Below are 12,471 nucleotides of genomic sequence, written 5' to 3'. Positions count from 1 at the left end.
AATTGTTTTTCTCATTTTTATTGTGTCGATGATTGCTAAATATACAGTTTACAGAGAGAGAGAGAGGGTGCGCACACTCAACATTGCTTTGGAGTATTGCAGTTCTCTTTGGACTCGTTTGATGTCTTTGCGTCAGAAAGCATGAAAGATTAGAACTAAGACTTGCAGTGCCACTGATGAAAAGTCTTTACTTACAGAGCCCTTTGAAGTTTGGGAAACGCTGGCCCCAGCTATTAGCTGAAAAGGAAAAAGCGAAAGAACGAGGTTTATTATTATATCCCAAAAAGCTTTCAGTTTTAGAGTTCAATTAACAGTAACTAACAGAGACATCATCCACTGGGAAAGCTAAAGAGAGATGTCTGAAGGGAGGTGTATGGGTGATGGTGTTAATTGTTCAGATTTAAGAGGTACTTAAACAACATAGTTAAAATTTATAGGCTCACTGATGGCAATTGTCTGTTTCCTGCAACAGGTGATGTATCAGAACATACCAAGCCAAATCTTTTGAAATGCATACGGCCGTGATTAATTTTAAAGCTGCGAGTCTGAAATAAGCTTCCACTTGCATTCATGGGCTATCTGCACGTGATATTTATGGCTGGATTAGGCCCTCTGAAGTTAGGGGGGGCATCTCTTCCCTCATTATGAAAGAGGTTAGTTATGGTTAATGGCTAGCTGGGCTTCACCTTACAGATTTTCTTCCAATGGCTATGGCAAGGGCATTAAAGTTTTGCTAAAGGAGAATAAGGAGATTGCAGAAAAGCTGAGTAATAATAATATAACAATAACAATCAGTGCTTTTAAAAAAAAATATTTAGGGGTACTCTCATTAAACGCTCGCTTCCATCTGAGACTCAGGGAACACCTTGACAGGAAATGAGTCTGCCATCAGGGGTAGCAATGGAACTGACAATTCACTGTGCTAGAGAATAATTTATTTTTATTAGTTTCTTCTCCTGTTAGATTCACAAAATGTTTAGGTGTACGCGTACCCCAGAAAAAAGCACTGATGATAATAATAATTTATTATTTATACCCCGCCCATTTGACTAGGTAAATTCCTTACAGGTAAATGCCTGCCTCCAGGAAGATTGAACTGCAGGTGATTTGAGGGGAGGTCTTCTATATAGGTGATTTGAGGGGAGGTCTTCTATATAGGTGATTTGAGGGGAGGTCTTCTATATATGAGGCTCGAGTACTTTAAAAAAAGTCTCTCTTGTTATTGAATTAGGGATGGGCAAATTGGTCAAATATGGTTTCTCTCGGTCTCTCAATTTTCCAATCTTGTTCAGTTCTCCACATTTCCACATCATTTTGATTTAAAAAAGAAAGAAAAAAAAGTGCTCATGAAAATCATTTCAGTGAAAATTTCTCTTCGTATGACATATATCCACAGATACATATATATTGGCAGGGAACTTCCCTGATACACACATTTTTGCACTTCCCTAATGTAATGTATTTTGTATGGTATTTTCAATGGTATGTGCATTTTTATGTATACGTGTGTGTGTGTGTGTGTGTGTATGCATTTCTGGATGCATTACTTGACTGGAGAACTGCATTACAAAATTCACATCTGTACGAATTTCAGAGGCTGAATTTCACTTCCCATTTTGTTTCAGAAAGGTGAACTACACCAAATTTCTCCCCCAGCCCTACCTAGACTAAATAGCACACTGCTGATAAAGAGACTACCCAGATAAAGGCCTCAGAAGATTTTAAATATGTATAAAAATATCGGATATGGTTTGAATGCCAAGTAAATCTGGTCCCATCACCTCAAAATTTAAAATGCAGCTAGAAACAGTATGACTGACATTTTCAACAAAATTCAGAAAAAAGCCTTAAAATAGTCAAGGCATTTATTTATTTATTTATTTATTTATTTATTTATTTAACAATGACTTCTGAAAACATGATGGAGAATTGTCCTTGCAAATAAACACACAGAAACAACCCAAAGGTTCAAAGCTATAACCATATGCTTATCTAACAGTGTGGTGTGCATTTCTGAGCATGACCACCAGGCGGCAGCTTACCTTCATGACTGCAATATTGTCTATGTCTGTACACTTGGATCTCTGCTAGCAGTGTTAAGAAACAGCAGCAAAAACCCAGTGTCAACCTAAATTTGGTTCTTATTAATATGGGGTCCCAGATTCATACAAAGCTGGTGGGGAAATGTGGAAATTGTTTTGTCGCTGCTTTATATTGAAATTTTGGCATAGGTTTTGGAGTCTCTGAAAAGCTCTTCCTTGTTCATCAAGTTATCACCGTGTATACCTGACCTTTGCGCAATTCCACTGTTTGCTGAAGAAAAGGAGATCCAGCCAACAGTTAGCCAAGTGACCCTAGCCTTCTCCTAATGCAGTGCTTAGACACAGAACATTTGCTACGATAGCTGATGAAAGTCCTTTTCCGGAGCCAACTAGTTGCATGTAATTCTGCAACACAGCAACAGTCTCAAAGAAGAGAAGAGGACAGAAAAGTAGAGTAAGGGGAGGGGAACCAATAAATGAACACATAGAGCTGTGATAGCTTATGAGGAGGAGGAGGAGGAGTTTGGATTTGATATCCCACTTTATCATTACCCGAAGGAGTCTCAAAGTGGCTAATATTCTCCTTTCCCTTCCTCCCCCACAACAAACACTCTGTGAGGTGAGTGGGGCTGAGAGACTTCAAAGAAGTGTGACTAGCCCAAGGTCACCCAGCAGCTGCATGTGGAGGAGCGGAGACGCGAACCCGTTTCACCAGATTACAAGTCTACCGCTCTTAACCACTACACCACACTGGCTCTTATGACTGCTCTAGATCAGGGATGGGGGAACCTGTGGCCCCCTAGATATTGTTGAACTGCAATTCCCATCGGCCTCAGACAGCATGGCCAAGGGTCGGGGTGAGAGGAGCTGGAGTCCAGCCCCTTTTTAGGGCTTATGCCAGTTTAAGATGCAGAATGAGGGGAGTCTATGCCAGCGTAGCCTCCCAGCTCAGCCACTAAGTGCACTAAGTATGTGTACGTGGTATGTACTGTAGCTGATTCTCCTCTGAAGATGGCTAAACAAATCATTCCCCCCCCCATCCCTCCATGGACACTGTGGAAATATGGACTGGGTAACTGGAGGCCCTGCGGTTTCTATAGTATCCCTGCAGTACAGAAAAGAGTGTTTGAGCTGACCGGCTGGGGGTGGTTGGCAAAGGGAAATGTCCAGGTGACTTGCTCACTGAAGAGTCATCCTAATTTGTTTTCAGAGAGATTAGATGGTTTGGGCTGTTTCATGCACATCCACTTTGATTTGTTTGGAGGGGAGTTAGATGACGTATCGAAGCAAGTGTCACCCCACAATTCCAGTCATTCGCGCGCGCCCCATTACTTCCATTACCATGCAAAGCTCAGTCTTTTGGAAGGAAGTGGGTCTGTTGCACAAGGCCTTCCAATTCACAATAAATGTGGGACCTGAATTTGCTGGTATCTGACTGAATCCCACTCGAAAATGGCAAACAGTCTGGGACTGCCCAAGGCTGTGTTACAAAACATAGCTAGGCTGCAATCCTATGCATTCACTTACCTGGGATTATGCATCATTTAACTCACTGGGGATTTACCTTCTGAGTGGACGTGTGTAGGACTGCACTGTGTTGTTGTTTAGTCATTTAGTTATGTCTGACTCTTCGTGACCCCATGGACCAGAGCACACCAGGCACTCCTGTCTTCCACTGCCTCCCGCAGTTTGGTCAGACTCATGTTGGTCGCTTCGAGAACACTGTCCAACCATCTCGTCCTCTGTTGTCCCCTTCTCCTTGTGCCCTCAGTCTTTCCCAACACCAGGGTCTTTTCCAGGGAGTCTTCTCTTCTCATGAGGTGGCCAAAGTATCGGAGCCTCAGCTTCAGGATCTGCCCTTCCAGTGAGCACTCAAGGGCTGATTTCCTTCAGAATGGATAGGTTTGATCTTCTTGCAGTCCATGGGACTCTCAAGAGTCTCCTGCAGCACCATAATTCAAAAGCATCAATTCTTCAGCGACCAGCCTTATTTATTGTCCAGTTCTCACTTCCATACTGCACTGTAAGTGGCCTTGAATAAAAGCTTTAAAGTGCCAAAGGAATGTAAAACATGAGAAATAGCTTAAAGGCACCACGAGGTGGCAGTGTGAGAGTATTAAATTGGAATACTTCCACACATTTCCAACAAACTGTGGATACCAGATCCACCCCGCAGTTGAAAAGAGGATGTGGTGGGCTGTCATTGGGCTGTAAGAATTACATAATTTGCTGTGTATATTCTTGAAGTTTGAATAGGTTGTGGAAAAGACACCATGTTTTAGCTCATTCTCCTGCGTCACTCCGAGCTGAAAATTCCAGTTACAGGTGGGTAGCCGTGTTGGTCTGCCATAGTCGAAACAAAATAGGAAATTCTTTCCAGTAGCACCTTAGAGACCAACTGAGTTTGTTCTTGGTATGAGCTTTCGTGTGCATGCACACTTCTTCAGTGTGCATGCACTCTTCTATCTGAAGAATAGAAGTGCATGCACACTTCTATCTGAAGAAGTGTGCATGCACACGAAAGCTCATACCAAGAACAAACTCAGTTGGTCTCTAAGGTGCTACTGGAAAGAATTTCCTATTTTGTTTTGAAAATATAATGTTAAAGTTAAGGAAACGCCCCCCCCCCAACTTTTCATACCTTTGCCTTCTATTCAAAAGGGCCTTCACTGTGCTACTCTCCAGCCTCCTATATTATATTATATTATATTATATTATATTATATTATATTATATTATATTATAATTATATTGGTTTGCGTTGTTTGTGTATTTTGACAACAGTCAGGACTGTATATGATTTCCCCCCCTTCTTTTTCCTGTAAGTCCTGTTCTCTCTTTATAATTTAAAATTCAATAAAAACTATCTGTTGTGAGAACCCCTCAAATGTCTGATTTTTGCAGGGGAAGTAGGTTTCTTGTACAGGAGTGGCAAGTCAACTTTAATTGTGCTCACCCAAAATAGTGTTGGTCTGGAAGTGATGGCTGTCAAAGACCCAGCCATCTTTTGATTTCATTTTCTGGGAGGTCTTCTGTGATATTTCCCCCTGGGTTGCTGCACAAGTAGTGGCCACTGTCCTTGGTCCCCATGTGACTGACAGTTTCCTTCCTACACAAGGTTAAGAACTTTGAGGAAGAAAAGAATTTCATCAGTTTGGGCCTTCAAGAACCTGACTTCCCCTTGTGACTAAATGTTCTTTTATCAGTACACGCCTACATGGAAAAGATCGTAAAGTTGTATCATGGGCTGTACTGGCTCAGACCAAAGGTCCATCTCAGGCCTGGTGCCAGCATGCAGTATACTAACGCAACAGCTGAGCTGACTGCCACTGCCATAGGGCCCAACACCAGCACTGTCCCTGCAGCTGGCCACTTCTGGAGGCTAGGACATGAAGTTATAAGAACGGAGATGCCGACTAACTTTCTGACAGTAAGAGCTGTTCAACAGCGGAACAGAATCCCATGAGAGGGGCTAGACTCCCCTTCCTTGGAGGTTTTTAAGAAGATTTTGGATGGCCATCTGTCATGTATGATCTAATTGAGATCCCTGCATGGCAGGGGCTTGGACTAGATCCCTCTGGGTCACTTCCAACTTTACAGTTCTATGATTCTATGAAACATGAGTTGTGGTAGAAGAATAAATAATACTCATTATGACTCAGAGTTGCATCAAGGTCATGTTACTGTTAATAGGTTGATAGCCACTATAAAAGCTCAACGTGATGCTCCTGACATCACATTTTCCTCTCAGTTCTTTGCATGTTTTTATTGTACCTTGTAAGATAAGGGAGCTGTATGTTCCAGGGCAGCTGAGCATGTGGTTCCATGCTGGAGCCCTTGAGCACAGCTGATAAGCTGCTTTTCTGCAGCTAGGTCGATATGGAAGAGGCCCATGCTGTCCCTGTCCACTCCAGAAAGGGGGCATGGATGTCTTCACCCAATGTGCATTACCTGCTTGGTTTCCCCAAGCCTGCAACTCCCCAAACTCCTATTCAAGAAGCTGTTGTCTGCACATTCACTATCTGCACATGTGCAATGGCTTTCTTAAATGTACACACCTCAGCTTAACTGCAAAGTGAATACGACTTACAATTTCAAATCAGATAGATGCTGGTTTGAGGGAACATGCACCAAACAGCGGTATTTCTCAAGAACCTACAGGATCCATATGGATTGTGGCTAACATCATGTGTACACAACTTCAAACACGAGCAGTGGAGCACACTAGAGCCACAGTACATGGTAATGTGTACGCAACCATAGTCCCCCAGAGAGGTTGTTGCTTGCGGTTTGCATGTTCACCTCTCTTTGGCCTCTTGTAATATGGTCTTACAGTCTCATTTCTATTGCTTACAAAGCTTCCGAAACTTGCTTGGATGGGGCAATGGTGGGAGCTGAACAAATAAGGTTCTGTTTACACTGACTGCAGAAAGGAAGTGAGAGCTATGAAAGAGGCAGTAATGCTTCTGAACAGCAGTGTCTTGAAACCTCAGGAGGGGTAAGTACCTTTGTGCTTGGAGTTTCCCAAAGGCATCAGGTTGGCCTCTGTGAGAACAGGATGCTGGAGGAGATGATCAGGGATGGTGGTGGGAGTTGGACTAATAAGACACTGTGTACACTGCACTGCAGAAGGAAAGTGAAACAGACAGAACACGATCCTTCTATAACAAAGCAGGTACAAATCTATAGCTCAGCCCTAAGTGCTGTTACTTGAATGCATGTCTCACCAAGTTGAAGAGCACATTTCCTGGTAAGAATGCAAACATGGCATTGCCTCATAATGTCAAGGACACAGCTTTATCACTGCTGTCAGCTAATTTGTTGCTTCATTCTGGAGAGGCAAGCAGATTATAAAAGTGCATGAATGAGGAAGCTGTGACAAAAATGGAAAATGCCAAAGCATATGAGTAATTATGCCTGTTAAATGTTTGCTTTTACTCTGTATCTTCCCCTCACTAAAGGCCCGGTTTTGTTTCTGCAGTCTACTGTGCTTGTACTTAGAATGATCCTTTTCTCTGGGAACTTAACACTTTGCAATTTACCTTCTGTGAGGCAATGGAATGTTGTCATTTTGGCTGGTCAAAAAGAAGAACCAATGTGAAATCAGAACAAAAGCACATAGAAGGCTTAGAAAGGGAACACTGTGTACTATCCATTGTTTAAGCCTCAGTACATCTTGGGATAATGAATTCTACAGTTGAAAAAAGAAGAGGCTTTAGTTTAGAGGAGACAAGTCTGCTGGAAAACAGCAGCACAATGACTTAAATTTCATTTGATGAAGCACTTGGGTTCTGTCTAGGCATCCGAAACCATGGAGAATCACAAACTTCTCCCTTTGGCTTCTTCCAGTCTAGTTCATCCTGACCCACTTCTGTGGCAAGACACTCTCTAGCTTCCTGCAATGTGTTCTCCTCGCTATCTTTTTAATAAAGTTGCTACCCATTCTTTTTCTGCCTTTGTTGTTGTTGTTGTTGTTCAGTCGTTCAGTCGTGTCCGACTCTTCGTGACCCCATGGACGAGAGCACGCCAGGCACGCCTATCCTCCACTGCCTCCCGCAGTTTGGCCAAACTCATGTTAGTAGCTTCAAGAACACTGTCCAACCATCTCATCCTCTGTCGTCCCCTTCTCCTTGTGCCCTCCATCTTTCCCAACATCAGGGTCTTTTCCAGGGAGTCTTCTCTTCTCATGAGGTGGCCAAAGTACTGGAGCCTCAACTTCAGGATCTGTCCTTCTAGTGAGCACTCAGGGCCGATTTCCTTGAGAATGGATAGGTTTGATCTTCTTGCAGTCCATGGGACTCTCAAGAGTCTCCTCCAGCACCATAATTCAAAAGCATCAATTCTTCGGCGATCAGCCTTCTTGATGGTCCAGCTCTCACTTCCGTACATTACTACTGGGAAAACCATAGCTTTAACTATACGGACCTTTGTCGGCAAGGTGATGTCTTTGCTTTTTAAGATGCTGTCTAGGTTTGTCATTGCTTTTCTCCCAAGAAGCAGGCGTCTTCTAATTTCGTGACTGCTGTCACCATCTGCAGTGATCATGGAACCCAAGAAAGTGAAATCTCTCACTGCCTCCATTTCTTCCCCTTCTATTTGCCAGGAGGTGATGGGACCAGTGGCCATGATCTTAGTTTTTTTTGATGTTGAGCTTCAGACCATATTTTGCGCTTTCCTCTTTCACCCTCATTAAAAGGTTCTTCAATTCCTCCTCACTTTCTGCCATCAAGGTTGTATCATCAGCATATCTGAGGTTGTTGATATTTTTTCCGGCAATCTTAATTCCGGTTTGGGATTCATCCAGCCCAGCCTTTCGCATGATGAATTCTGCATATAAGTTAAATAAGCAGGGAGACAATATACAGCCTTGTCGTACTCCTTTCCCAATTTTGAACCAATCAGTTATTCCATATCCAGTTCTAACTGTAGCTTCTTGTCCCACATACAGATTTCTCAGGAGACGGATGAGGTGATCAGGCACTCCCATTTCTTTAAGAACTTTCCATAGTTTGCTGTGGTCGACACAGTCAAATGCTTTTGCGTAGTCAATGAAGCAGAAGTAGATGTTTTTCTGGAACTCTCTAGCTTTCTCCATATTCCAGCGCATGTTTGCAATTTGGTCTCTGGTTCCTCTGCCCCTTCGAAATCCAGCTTGCACTTCTGGGAGTTCTCGGTCCACGTACTGCGTAAGCCTGCCTTGTAGAATTTTAAGCATAACCTTGCTAGCGTGTGAAATGAGTGCAATTGTGCGGTAGTTAGAGCATTCTTTGGCACTGCCCTTCTTTGGGATTGGGATGTAAACTGATCTTCTCCAATCCTCTGGCCACTGCTGAGTTTTCCAAACTTGTTGGCATATTGAGTGTAGCACCTTAACAGCATCATCTTTTAGGATTTTAAATAGTTCAGCTGGAATATCATCACTTCCACTGGCCTTGTTGTTAGCAAGGCTTTCTAAGGCCCATTTGACTTCACTCTCCAGGATGTCTGGCTCAAGGTCAGCAACCACACTACCTGGGGTGTATGAGACCTCTATATCTTTCTGGTATAGTTCCTCTGTGTATTCTTGCCACCTCTTCTTGATGTCTTCTGCTTCTGTTAGGTCCTTTCCACTTTTGTCCTTAATTGTGGTAATCTTTGTACGAAATGTTCCTTTCATATCTCCAATTTTCTTGAACAGATCTCTGGTTTTCCCCATTCTGTTATTTTCCTCTATTTCTTTGCATTGCTCATTTAGAAAGGCCCTCTTGTCTCTCCTTGCTATTCTTTGGAAATCTGCATTCAATTTCCTGTATCTTTCACTATCTCCCTCGCATTTTGCTTGCCTTCTCTCCCCCGCTATTTTTAAGGCCTCATTGGACAGCCACTTTGCTTTCTTGCATTTCTTTTTCATTGGGATGGTTTTCGTTGCTGCCTCCTGTATAATGTTACGAGCCTCCATCCACAGTTCTTCAGGGACTCTATCCACCAAATCTAAGTCCTTAAACCTGTTTCTGCCTTTAGTAGTGATTAATATATCAGGTGGTGTTTTCTCCTACCCAAAGCCTGAATGAAAAACAGCTATACACATAATAGCTACACTGGTTCAATGTCAGCCTTTCTTTAAAAAAAAAAAGACACAGAATACCTAGAGTGACTTTTGTAAGTTTTCAATTGCTCAATTTTAGCAATATCTTGTTTTTTTATGAGGTTCTTGACTTCCAGTCACAATGATGCAAGTTAAGTTTCTTCTTTTATCTTCCTCCTTCTACAGGAGTGGGTATTTAACTAAGCATAAATGAGCACACTGCCATCACATCCTGTGAGTCAGCTTTATGGCATAACTAAGCATTTGTCCTCAGAAGTAAGCCCCACTGCATTCAGTGGGAATTACCCTCTGGTAGTGATTAGGCATGCAGCTTTAATGGACTAACTTGGATTTAAGAATGAATTCTTTACTAGATCTGGAGCTAAGGTGGCTAGGTGAAAGAGAGGACAGGGCTCCTGAACTTGTAATGGTTGTGTAGTCGAAGTGGGAGCTGCATCAGGTTTCATTTGCATGAAGCGAACTGTTAACCAGTGCAGATCTTTTTGAACTTGCGAGACAATATCGAAATGGCATAAACCTATCAAAACTCTGGCCGCTGCTGTATCCTGAGTCTTATTCGAATGAGAACATCCCTCTTTAGATGCTGTTGGATAGACAAGTGGCTAGAAATTGCAGGAAGGGAGAATCCTGCTGCACTAAGGTCTTCGCAGGTTTCCCATGGGCACCTAGTTGTCCCTTGTGAGAACAGGATGGACTGATCCGGCAGGGCTATACTTATGTTCTTATGGTGTTAATGTACATTGCTTCACTTACTTCAAAATGTGGTGAGCCGAACCTGCTGCATTTTCAGGCCCTCTTACACATTCTGCTGAGTGGGGCTCTGGATCTCTGACCTAAAATTATGTCCTATTTCTGTATGGGGGGTGGGGGAGGCTGCAACTGGTACACCATTACCTTTTTAAAAAAAAATATTTAACATAACTATTACAAAATATTGCAAATACACACGTATATATGTATTACAAATAAGTGCATATATATAGAAGAAGAAGAAGAAGAAGAAGAAGAAGAAGAAGAAGAAGAAGAAGAAGAAGAAGAATTGGAAGAATTTCTTCCAAATTTATTCTACAAATATCTCAATATGAAAATAATAATAAAATTTCATTAGTTGACTTCCACCAGGTATACCATGACCTTGTGCAGCAGTTACCACCCTTACCTGGGAGAGTACAACCCAGTCCATAACAGGGTGTTTACTGTCGCTGTTCTATTGAAACAGCTTTCAACAGCATTCCGGTTTGAACTTTAGTTTGTTCACCTTTACCCAGCCCATTACAGCTTCCTGGCACCTGTTCAGCACCTCCACTGCCACGCCTGGTTCAGACATCAAGATGAAATAGAGCTGAGTGTCTGCAGGTGCGATGCAAACAGGAGAAAACTTGATGAAAAGAAGGGGGGGAGGGTCCACTTTCTGGAAATATTGTGGTTGTGGTCCTGTGTTACAGGAACACTGATGCAAACAGAAGTTGGCAATAGCCTTGTGTTTTTCAGCCCAAGAGTTTGATCCAACAACCAAACACGAGGAAAAATGGGGAAGGCGGGAGAGGGAAATGGCAACTAAAATCAGAAATACAGACAGGTGGAACTTGCAGCAAAATGTTACCATGTGAAGTTCAGGAATCCAGCCACATTGTTTCATTCTCTCTTCCCAGTTTGCAATTTTCCATGCCCAACCCCAAATCCCCATCCAGCAGATAGTATTCTTGCACCACAGAGCACACTCAGTCTTCATTAGGCTATTTTTTTGGGGGGGGGGTACTTGTGGGCTTTTAATGGTGGACTTCCTTCCCTCCCCCAAGCCCTGTTGATACCTCCCTCTTGTCCACGAGTGGCTCTAGTGACAACAACCAGCCAGAAGAACTGAGATAGCTATTTGAATATGAAAGTACTATTTGTTCAGGATTCACCCCCTCCACCCACCACATGCACCACACAACAGCATTCTGTCCTCACTCGCCTATTTTTGTTTTGTTTTTACTTTTGAGTTTTTGGGAATGGGGAGGGGGATAAACTTGGGCTCAGCCACAGCTACATTCAATGCTTTAATTTCTCCAGTGATGTATACAGACAGCTGTCTCTTCCATCTCCGAGTATACTGAAAAATACATACTCTGTAGCTCTTCAGACAAGCTATCTCTACAACTGTTGGTGCAAAAGAATGTGGCACATGTTCATCTATACAACTATTGTGCACAGATGCACACTTGTTGAACTTTACATATGAATAACTGTTAAATGCTATGTGCGAACACTCAAGTTGTGAAACCAGGAAGTGACCTATGGAGGAGGAGGAAGAAGAAGAGTTTGGATTTGATATCCCACTTTATCACTACCCGAAGGAGTCTCAAAGCAGCTAACATTCTCCTTTCCTTTCCTCCCCTACAACAAACACTCTGTGAGGTGAGTGGGGCTGAGAGACTTCAAAGAATTGTGACTAGCTCAAGGTCACCCAGCAGCTGCATGTGGAGGAGTGGAGACGCGAACCCGGTTCCCCAGATTACAAGTCTACCGCTCTTAACCACTACACCACACTGGCAATGAGATGCCTATTTCTCCACCTTTATAAGTATTTAGCTGTTGTTCTGCTACAACAAATATGTTCAATTCCTCTTCCCTACTGAGCTGTCAGTCTTCTTTCTCCTTTCCAATACTATTCAGGCATTCAATATTTGTGTGAACATCGCATAGGTGTGTGGAGGGGTGAGCCAGCTGTGCCCGTCATCTCTATTCTGTCCGCCACCCAAAATTATAGGGAAAATTCCTGAAGTGGGGCACTTCCTGTACTTATGGGACCCCTTAGCATTTCTTTTCCCCCTTCAGATTTTGTGTACCCGAGTCAGCTGAT

This window comes from Lacerta agilis, chromosome 5, assembly GCF_009819535.1.
Source record: "Lacerta agilis isolate rLacAgi1 chromosome 5, rLacAgi1.pri, whole genome shotgun sequence".
Taxonomy (NCBI): Eukaryota; Metazoa; Chordata; class Lepidosauria; order Squamata; family Lacertidae; genus Lacerta; species Lacerta agilis.
Note: the sequence above shows the minus strand (reverse complement) of the source record.